The sequence below is a fragment of the Arachis hypogaea genome, chromosome 17 (genome assembly GCF_003086295.3).
Source record: "Arachis hypogaea cultivar Tifrunner chromosome 17, arahy.Tifrunner.gnm2.J5K5, whole genome shotgun sequence".
NCBI classification, from domain to species: domain Eukaryota; kingdom Viridiplantae; phylum Streptophyta; class Magnoliopsida; order Fabales; family Fabaceae; genus Arachis; species Arachis hypogaea.
In genome coordinates, this window is record NC_092052.1 from 80,555,402 (window position 1) to 80,566,637 (window position 11,236).

Sequence of the window (11,236 nt, forward strand, 5' to 3'; positions counted from 1 at the left end):
ATTGGCACTAATCTGGATAGGTTGTGCGACGCTGGCGACGCGGACGCGTGAGTGACGCGGTCGCGTGGTGCGCGATAAAGTCAGGTGACGCGGACGCGTGGGTCATGCGATCGCGTGGCCTGATTTGTGTGATTGGCGCGAGTGCAGCCTCGCATTCGCACAACTCTCTGTTTGAGATGTATTTTTGCAAAAAATCTGGGTGACGCGGTCGCGTGGTTAACGCGATCACGTGGATGGCCTATTTCCAATATGACGCGGACGCGTGGGTGACGCGTTCGTGTGGGAAGGCTTGGGCTTCCAGCACGAGTCCAGCCCCATTCCAGCTTAACCTTCGGCCATGCACCCTTGTGACGTCGATTTACATGGCACGTAGCTGCGTGGGTGACGCGGTCGCGTGGGAGGCCAAAGTTCCCATGTGACGCGGACGCGTCGGCGACGCGATCGCGTGGGTCGATTTGTGCCACTGGCACGCCTCCAGCCACGCTCCAGTGTGACTCTCTGTTCGTTTTTATTTTCTCCCCTCTCCTTGCGACGCGGACGCGTCGCTGATGCGGTCGCGTCGCGTGGCATTTTTTTTTTAATCTGAAAAGAAAATGCAGAATGCAGTGTTAATATGAATGTGATGCAAAACTCCAGGTTCAATAAAATAAAATAAAACTCAAAAAAAATAAAACTAAATAAAAATGAAAAAGGAACGATCATACCACGGTGGGTTGTCTCCCACCTAGCACTTTTAGTTATTGTCCTTAAGTTGGACATTTGGAGAATCCTTTGTTATGGTGGCTTATGCTTGAACTCATCCAGGAATCTCCACCAATGTTTATGATTCCAATGTCCTCCGGGATCCCAAACTAGGCGCAGAAAGCCTTCAAGTAAGTTAAAGCATGTGACAAGGCCCCAAGACTGCTGATTTCTAGATTGGATTCCGGGGTCCCAAATCTTGCTTTGGCACCCGTCTTCTTGTTGATCATCATGATTCCATCCGGGTGGTAGGCAATCTGAATTCTCACTAAAGCGGCCAAACAACTTCCTAGACCCATTCAGTGGAGCTTTACACCAACCTTTACATTTAAACTTTAAGCCTTCAACCATAATGAACCTTGCAAGACAATTGTTACCACTGACCATTTTTCTCTTACTCTTAATGCCACAAAAAGCTCTAAGTTGACCATCCGTCTCCAGTAGCCCATATTCAAGTGGGATTAGAAAGCTAAGGGATATGAATTTTACCCACTTGAATGTTGTGAAGGATGATGGCAACTTAGGGGGAGGGGTCTCCAATAACTTTGGCAAGGTGATTTCAAGCTCCACTCCCTTGTGCTCTTTGACTACTTCCACCTCTTTGCAAGCTTCTTCAATTTCAACCTCTTCCTCTTGGTAGCTTTCTTCCAATTCAATCTCCTCTTCATTACTTTCCAAGGGCATGGGAGGTTGTGCTTCTTCTTCTTGAATCTACATCTCTTGATCAACCTCTTCCAAGTCATTAACTGTGATATGCTTTGGAGGTTGTACACCCTCCTTAGCATCAATTTCAAATGTCTTGGAAGGGGGTTCTATGACTGGACTTTCCCATGGAGGTTCTGCATCTCCTAAGTCTTCAACCAATTCTTCTTCTTCAATAATTCCGGCTTCCTCTACTTGTTCCAGTACAAAGTCATGCTCCGTACTGTTCACTGGAGTTTCTAGTATCTCCTTCATACTACGTTCTTCATTAGATTGTCCACATGAAGCCATGGGGGTTCCTTGAGTGTCCAAACATCGGGAAGCTAATTGACTCATTATTGCTTGCCCCAATTGACGAATGGTTGCCTGACATCGATCCACTGTTTCCTTGAGACGATCCTTTGTCTCTTGATGCACTCGGCTTTCATAAATAGGATCATAGTGCTCTTGGATTGATAGATATGGAGATGGTGAATATTGAAGTGGTGGTTCTTGTGAGTAATTGGGTTGGAATTGGGGTGGTTCTATATATGGTTCATATGGCTCATAAGGTGGTTGGTATGGTGGTTGAGGGTTAGGGTCATATGGAGGTAAATGGCGGAAAGGGGCTTGTAAGTTTGGTGGTCCAAAGTTATGTTGAGGAGAGGGTTCATAGGCGTATGGTGGTGGTTGTTGATAATCAAAAAAGCGCTCACCATAGCCATTGCCTTGATATGCATCACAGAATGGTTGTTGACAGTCCATTGGAGGTGGTTGTTGCCATGAGGGTTGATCAAATCCTTGTGGCTCCTCCCATCTTTGATTGTTCCAACCTTGATGCCTGTTCTCATTGTAATTTCTTCTTCCTGCAACATAATTGTAACCAGACTCATAGCCAAAGGGGTGAGAGTTCATAGTAGTAAATAAAAATTAAAAATAAAAATAAAAATAATTTTAAATTTAAAGGTTATTTAAATTTTGAATTTGAAAATTAAATTTTGAAATTTGAAATTTGAAATTTTGAAATTTGAAATTTTGAAAATTTTTAAATTTGAATTTTGAAATTTGATTTTTGAAATAAGATGAGATAAGATAAAACTTTTAAAAATAAAAATCTGAAATTTTTTTTTCTAAAAAATTAATTAAAAATATTTTTGAATTTAATGAGGAAAGAGAAAAACAATAAAATGACACCAAATTTCAAATTTTTAGATCAAAATGAAGAAAACAACTAAGAACAGCTTGAAGGTCAAGATGAACGTGAAGAACAACTTGAAGATCAAGATGAAAACTAAAAAAAATTTTGAAATTTTTTTTTAATAACTAAATAAAAACAAATAACCTCTTAATTTATGGAAAAGCAAAAATAAAAACAAAAATAAAAACAAATAAACAAGCAAAAATCAAAAAAATATTTACAGTAACCAATAATAAGGCACACGTTTGCAATTCCCCAGCAACGGCGCTATTTTGATGAGAGAACTTTTGCTTGGTCTAGAAATTTGCGGATAAATCCTCGTTGCAAGTTGATGAGCGGATAATTTATACGCTTTTTGGCATTGTTTTTAGTTTGGTTTTAGTAGGATCTAGTTACTTTTATGGATGTTTTCATTAGTTTTTATGTTAAATTCACATTTCTAGACTTTACTATGAGTTTGTGTGTTTTTCTGTGATTTCAGGTATTTTCTGGCTGAAATTGAGGGACTTGAGCAAAAATCAGATTCAGAGGTTGAAGAAGGACTGCTGATGCTGTTGGATTCTGACCTCCCTGCACTCAAAGTGGATTTTCTGGAGCTACAGAACTCAAAATGGCGCGCTTCCAATTGCGTTGGAAAGTAGACATCCAGGGCTTTCCATAAATATATAATAGTTCATACTTTGGCTGAGTTTAAATGACGTAAAAGGGCGTTGAACGCCAGTTCTACGCTGTTGTCTGGAGTTAAATGCCAGAAACACGTCACAAGCCAGAGTTGAACGCCAGAAATACGTTACAAACTAGCGTTCAACTCCAAGATTGACCTCTACACGTGTAACATTCAAGCTCAGCCCAAGCACACACCAAGTGGGCCCCGAAAGTGGATTTATGCATCAATTACTTACTTTTGTAAACCCTAGTAACTAGTTTAGTATAAATAGGACTTTTTACTATTGTATTTGACATCTTTGGACGCCTAGTTCTTAGATCATCGGGGCTGGCCTCTCGGCCATGCCTGGACCTTCATCACTTATGTATTTTCAAACGGTAGAGTTTCTGCACTCCATAGATTAAGGTGTGGAGCTCTGTTGTTCCTCATGAATTAATGCAAAGTACTACTGTTTTTCTATTCAATTCAACTTATTCCACTTCTAAGATATTTGATCGCACTTCAACCTGAATGTGATGAACGTGACAATCATCATCATTCCCTATGAACGCGTGCCTGACAACCACTTCCATTCCACCTTAGATTGAATGAGTATCTCTTGGATCTCTTAATCAGAATCTTCGTGGTATAAGCTAGATTGATGGCGGCATTCATGAGAGTTCGGAAAGTCTAAACCTTGTCTGTGGTATTCCGAGTAGGACTCTGGGATTGAATAACTGTGACAAACTTCAAACTCGCAAGTGCTGGGTGTAGTGACAGACGCAAAAGGAGGGTGAATCCTATTCCAGTGTGATCGAGAACCTCAGATGATTAGCCACGCTGTGACAGAGCATTTGGACCATTTTCACAAGAGGATGGGATGCAGCCATTGACAAGGGTGATGCCTCCAGACGATTAGCCATGCAGTGACAGCGCATCGGACCATTTTCCAGAGAGGATAAAAAGTAGCCATTGACAACGGTGATCCACCAACACACAGCTTGCCATAGGAGGACGTGCGTGCGTGAATCAGAAAACAAAGGAAAGCAGAATTTCAGAAGACAAAGCATCTCCAAAACTCCAACATATTCTCCATCATTGCATACAAGTATAATTTGTGTTCTGCCCTTTTATTCCTTGCAATCAAATTTGATAAGTGAATTATTTTATTGTTTTCCTGACTAAGAGTTACACGATAACCATAGATTACTTCAAGCTAACAATCTCCGTGGGATCGACCCTTACTCATGTAAGGTATTACTTGGACGACCCAGTGCACTTGCTGGTTAGTGGTACGAGTTGTAAAAAGTGTGATTTACAATTTCGTGCACCAAGTTTTTTGCGCCGTTGCCGAGGATTGTTCGAGTTTGGACAACTGACGGCTCATCTTGTTGCTCAGATTAGGTAATTTTCTTTTTGTTTCATTTTCAAAAATTTTTCAAAAATCTTTCAAAAATTTCTCCTTTGTTTTCGAAAAATTTTTAAAAATATATAAATCTTTTCAAAAAAATATTTTTCTTCAGAATTTTTAAGAATGAATTCTAGTGTTTCATGAAGCATGTTGAAGCATGGCTGGCTATAAAGCCATGTCTAAATTCTTTTGGACTGAGGTTTTGGCCTAAAATTGAATGAATTACTCGCATATTCATGCTAAAGCTTGACTGGCTATTAAGCCATGTCTAACCCTCAGATTAGAGCTTTAGACTAAGATTGCAAGATTCCTGAAATTCATATTAAAAATTTTGGAATCCTTATTTTTATTTTTCAAATAATTTTCGAAAAATCCAAAAAAATCATAAAATCATAAAAGTAAAAAATATTTTGTGTTTCTTGTTTGAGTCTTGAGTCAATTTTTAAGTTTGGTGTCAATTGCATACTCATCTTGCATTTTTCGAAAATTGCATTCATGTATTGCATTCATCATGATCTTCAAGTTGTTCTTGATAAACCTTCTTGATTGATCTTCATATTTTAGTGTTTTGTGTTGTATGGTGTTTTTCATATGCATTCTTGAAATCTTAGTGTCTAAGCATCAAAGATTTCTAAGTTTGGTGTCTTGCATGTTTTCTTTGCTTTAAAAATTTTTCAAAAATATGTTCTTGATGTTCGTCATGATCTTCAAAGTGTTCTTGGTGTTCATCTTGACATTCATAGCATTCTTGCATGCATTCATTGTTTTGATCCATAACTTTCATGCATTGCATCATTTTCATATTTTTCTCTCTCATCATAAAAAAATTCAAAAATCAAAAAAATATCTTCTCCTTTTTATTCTCTTAAAATTTCGAAAATTAGATTTGACTTTTTCAAAAATTTTTAAAATCTAGTTGTTTTTATGAGTCAAATCAAATTTTCAATTTAAAAATCTTATCTTTTTCAAAATCTTTTTCAAAAATCAAATCTTTTTCATTTTTCTTATTTATTTTTGAAAATTATAAAAATATTTTTCAAAAATCTTTTTCTTAATTTTATCTCATAATTTTCGAAAATATCATCAACAATTAATGTTTTGATTCAAAAATTTCAAGTTTGTTACTTACTTGTTAAGAAAGATTCAGACTTTAAGTTCTAGAATCATATCTTGTGATTTCTTGTGAATCAAGTCATTAATTGTGATTTTAAAAATCAAATCTTTTTCAAAACTAATTTCAATCATATCTTTTCAAAAATATCTTCTTATCTTATCTTTTTCAAAAATTGATTTTAAAATATCCTTTCTAACTTCCTATCTTCTTATCTTCTCAAAATTAATTTTCAAATTTGTTTCAACTAACTAACTAACTTTTGTTTGTTTCTTAGCTTTTTCAAAACTACCTAACTAACTCTCTCTCTCTCTCTAATTTTCGAAAATATCTCTCTCTTTTTCAAAATTTCTTTTTAATTAACTAATTATTTTAATTTTTGATTTTAAATTTCAAAAATTACTAACCTTTTTCAAAAACTATTTTCGAAAATCACTAACCTTTTTCAAAAATAATTTTCGAAAATTCTCTCTCTCTCATCTCACATCTCTGCTCTCCTCACCCTTGTGCTTCTTTCCTTACATTACATTCTTTTCTTCTTATTTTCTTCTACTCACACAGGGACCTCTACACTGTGGTAAAAAGGATCCCTATTATTATTATTTTTCTGTTCTCTCTTTTTCATATGAGCAGGAGCAAAGACAAGAATATTCTTGTAGAAGCAGATCCAGAACCTGAAAGGACTCTGAAGAGGAAACTAAGAGAAGCTAAATTACAACAATCCAGTAAGCACCTTTCAAAAATTTTAGAACAGGAAGAGGAGATGGCAGCCGAAAATAATAATAATGCAAGGAGGATGCTTGGTGACTTTACTGCACCTAATTCTAATTTACATGGAAGAAGCATCTCCATCCCTACCATTGGAGCAAACAACTTTGAGCTGAAACCTCAATTAGTTTCTCTGATGCAGCAGAACTGCAAGTTTCATGGACTTTCATCTGAAGATCCTTTTCAGTTCTTAACTGAATTTTTGAAGATCTGTGATAATGTTAAGACTAATGGAGTAAATCCTGAAGTCTACAGGCTCATGCTTTTCCCTTTTGCTGTAAGAGACAGAGCTAGAGTGTGGTTGGACTCTCAACCCAAGGATAGCCTGAACTCTTGGGACAAGCTGGTCAAGGCTTTCTTAGCCAAATTCTTTCCTCCTCAAAAGCTGAGCAAGCTTAGAGTGGATGTTCAAACCTTCAGATAGAAAGAAGGTGAATCCCTCTATGAAGCTTGGGAGAGATACAAGGAACTGACCAAAAAGTGTCCTTCTGACATGCTTTCAGAATGGACCATCCTGGATATATTCTATGATGGTCTTTCTGAATTAGCTAAAATGTCATTGGATACTTCTGCAGGTAGATCCATTCACCTAAAGAAAATGCCTGCAGAAGCTCAAGAACTCATTGACATGGTTGCTAATAACCAGTTCATGTACACTTCTGAGAGGAATCCTGTGAGTAATGGGACGCCTCAGAAGAAGGGAGTTCTTAAAATTGATACTCTGAATGCCATATTGGCTCAGAACAAAATATTGACTCAGCAAGTCAATATGATTTCTCAGAGTTTGAATGGAATGCAAGCTGCATCCAACAGTACTCAAGAGGCGCCTTCTGAAGAAGAGGCCTATGATCCTGAGAACCCTGCAATAGCAGAGGTAAATTACTTAGGTGAACCTTACCTATAACTCATCATGGAGAAATCATCCAAATTTCTCATGGAAGGATCAACAAAAGCCTCAACAATGCTTTAATAATGGTGGAAGAAACAGGTTTAGCAATAGCAAGCCTTTTCCATCATCCACTCAGCAACAGACAGAGAACTCTGAACAAAATACCTCTAATTTAGCAAACTTAGTCTCTGATCTATCTAAGGCCACTGTGAGTTTCATGAATGAAACAAGATCCTCCATTAGAAATTTGGAAGCACAAGTGGGCCAGCTGAGTAAAAGAGTCACTGAAATCCCTCCTAGTACTCTCCCAAGCAATACAAAAGAAAATCCAAAAGGAGAGTGCAAGGCCATTGATATAACCATCATGGCCGAATCTAAAGAGGAAGGGGAGGACGTGAATCCCAGTTAGGAAGACCTCCTGGGAGGTCCAGTGATCAATAAGGAGTTTCCCTTTGAGGAACCAAAGGAATCTGAGACTCATCTAGAGACCATAGAGATTCTATTGAACCTCCTTATGCCCTTCATGAGCGCTGACAAGTATTCATCTTCTGAAGAGAATGAGGATGTTTGTGAAGAGCAAGTTACCAAGTACCTTGGTGCAATCATGAAGCTGAATGCCAAATTATTTGGTATTGAGACTTGGGAAGATGAACCTCCCTTGTTCACCAATGAACTAAGTGATCTGGATCAACTGACATTGCCTCAGAAGAAACAGGATCCTGGAAAGTTCATAATACCTTGTACCATAGGCAACATGATCTTTGAAAAGGCTCTGTGTGACCTTGGTTCAGGGATAAACCTCATGCCCCTCTCTGTAATAGAGAAACTGGGAATCTATGGGGTGCAAGCTGCTAAAATCTAATTAGAGATGGCAGACAATTCAAGAAAACAGGCTTATGGACAAGTAGAGGACGTATTAGTAAAGGTTGAAGGCCTTTACATCCCTGCTGATTTCATAGTCCTAGATACTGGGAAGGATGAGGATGAATTCATCATCCTTGGAAGACCCTTCCTAGCCACAGCAAGAGCTGTGATTGATGTTGACAGAGGTGAATTAGTCCTTCAATTGAATGGGGACTCCCTTGTGTTTACAACTCAAGGTTATCCTTCTATAAACATGGAAAAGAGGCACAGTAAGCTTCTCTCAAAGCTGAGTCAACCAAAGCCCCGACAGTCAAACTCTAAGTTTGGTGTTGGGAGGCCACAACCAAACTCTAAGTTTGGTGTTGAACTCCCGTATCCAAACTCTAAGTTTGGTGTTAGGAAGTCTCAACAATGCTCTGAACATCTGTGAGGCTCCATGAGAGCCAACTATCAAGCTATTGACATAAAAGAAGCGCTTGTTGGGAGGCAACCTAATTTTTATTTTATTGTTCTTTCATGTTTTATTAGGTTCATGATCATGTGGAGTCACAAAATAAATATAAAAATTGAAAACGGAATCAAAAACAGCAGAAGAAAAATCACACCCTGGAGGAGGATCTCACTGGCGTTTAAACGCCAGTAAAGAGCATCTGGCTGGCGTTCAACGCCAGAACAGAGCATGGTTCTGGCGCTGAACGCCCAAAATGGGCAGCATCTGGGCGTTTGAACGCCAGAATTGCACCATGGAGAAGAGCTGGCGCTGAACGCCCAGAACAAGCATGGTTCTGGCGTTGAACGCCAGAAATGGGCAACAAATGGGTGTTCAACGCCCAGAACAAGCACCAATCTGGCGCTGAACGCCCAGAGTTGTGTGCAAGGGCATTTTGCATGCCTAATTTGGTGCAAGGTTGTAAATCCTTGAACACCTCAGGATCTGTGGACCCCACAGGATCCCCACCTACCTCCACTCACTTCTTCTCACCCCTCTTTCACACAATCCCATAAACTCTCTTTCCTATAACCACTTCACCACTCACATCCATCCACTCTTCCCCATAAACCTACCTCATAAACCCCACCTACCTTCAAAATTCAAAATCAATTTCCCACCCAAAACCCACCCTTATGGCCGAACCTTACCCCCCTCCCTTTCCTATATAAAGCCCTCCATTCTTCTTTATTTTCACACAACACAACCGTCTCTTCCCCTTCTTGGCCGAATACACCCCTCCCCCCTCTCCATATTTTCTTCTTCTTCTTCATCTATTCTTTCTTCTCTTGCTCAAGGGCGAGCAATATTCTAAGTTTGGTGTGGTAAAAGCATAAGCTTTTTGTTTTTCCATTATCATTGATGGCACCTAAGACCGGAGAATCCTCTAGAAAAGGGAAAGGGAAGATAAAAGCTTCCACCTCCGAGTCATGGGAGATGGAAAGATTCATCTCCAAAGCTCATCAAAACCACTTCTATGATGTTGTGGTCAAGAAGAAGGTAATCCCTGAGGTCCCTTTCAAGCACAAGAGAAATGAGTATCCGGAAATCCGACATGAAATCCAAAGAAGAGGTTGGGAAGTTCTAACAAAACCCATCCAACAAGTCGGCATCCTAATGGTTCAAGAGTTCTATGCCAATGCATGAATCACTAGGAACCATGATCAAAGTAAGAACCCAGACCCAAAGAATTATATTACAATGGTTCGGGGGAAATACTTAGATTTTAGTCCGGAAAATGTAAGGTTGGCGTTTAACTTGCCTATAATGCAAGGAGATGCACGCCCCTACACTAGAAGGGTCAACTTTAATCAAAGGTTGGACCAAGTCCTCATGGACATATGTGTGGAAGGAGCTCAATGGAAGATTGACTCCAAAGGCAAGCCGGTTCAATTAAGAAGACTGGACTCAAGCCTGTGGCTAGAGGATGGTTGGAGTTCATCCAACGCTCCATCATCCCCACTAGCAACCGATCTGAAGTTACTGTGGATCGGGCCATCATGATCCATAGCATCATGATTGGAGAGGAAGTAGAAGTTCATGAAGTCATCTCTCTTGAACTCTACAAAATAGCCGAAAAGCCCTCTCCTTGGGCAAGGCTAGCTTTTCCTCATCTTATTTGCCATCTATGTTACTCAGCTAGAGCTTTCATAGAAGGAGACATTCCCATTGAGGAAGAGAAGCCCATCACTAAGAGAAGGATGGAGCAAGCAAGAGAGCCCATTCATGGATCTCAAGAGACGCATGAAGCTCATCATCATGAGATCCTGGAGATGCCTCAAATGCATCTTCCTCCACAAAACTATTGGGAGCAAATCAACACCTCCCTAGGAGAATTAAGTTCCAACATGGGACAATTAAGGGTGGAACATCAAGAGCACTCCATCATCCTTCATGAAATAAGAGAAGATCAAAAAGCAACGAGGGAGGAGCAACAAAGACAAGGAAGAGACATAGAAGAGCTCAAGGACATCATTGGTTCCTCAAGAAGGAAACGCCACCATCACTAAGGTGGACTCATTCCTTGTTCTTATTTTCTGTTTTTCGTTTTCTTAATGTTAAGTGCTTATCCATATTTGTGTCTTATTACATGATCATTAGTATTTAGCAACTTTGTCTTAAAGTTATGAATGTCCTATGAATCCATCACCTCTCTTAAATGAAAACTGTTTTAATTCAAAAGAACAAGAAGTACATGAGTTTCAAATTTATCCTTGAACTTAGTTTAATTATATTGATGTGGTGACAATGCTTCTTATTTTCTGAATGAATGCTTGAACAGTGCATATGTCTTTTGAAGTTGTTGTTTAAGAATGTTAAATATGTTGGCTCTTGAAAGAATGATGATAAGGAGACATGTTATTTGATGATCTGAAAAATCATAAAATTGATTCTTGAAGCAAGAAAAAGCAGCAAAGAACAAAGCTTGCAGAAAAAA

At 38.9% G+C, this 11,236-nt stretch overlaps 1 non-coding gene across 1 annotated transcript; it reads right to left on the reverse strand.

Annotated features, from left to right (window-relative positions):
- Positions 1-6,947: 6,947 nt before the first annotated feature.
- LOC112768698 (small nucleolar RNA R71) lies at positions 6,948-7,055 on the reverse strand. The gene has a single exon (XR_003186097.1). It is a non-coding gene; the product is annotated as a small nucleolar RNA R71 (small nucleolar RNA).
- Positions 7,056-11,236: the final 4,181 nt, after the last annotated feature.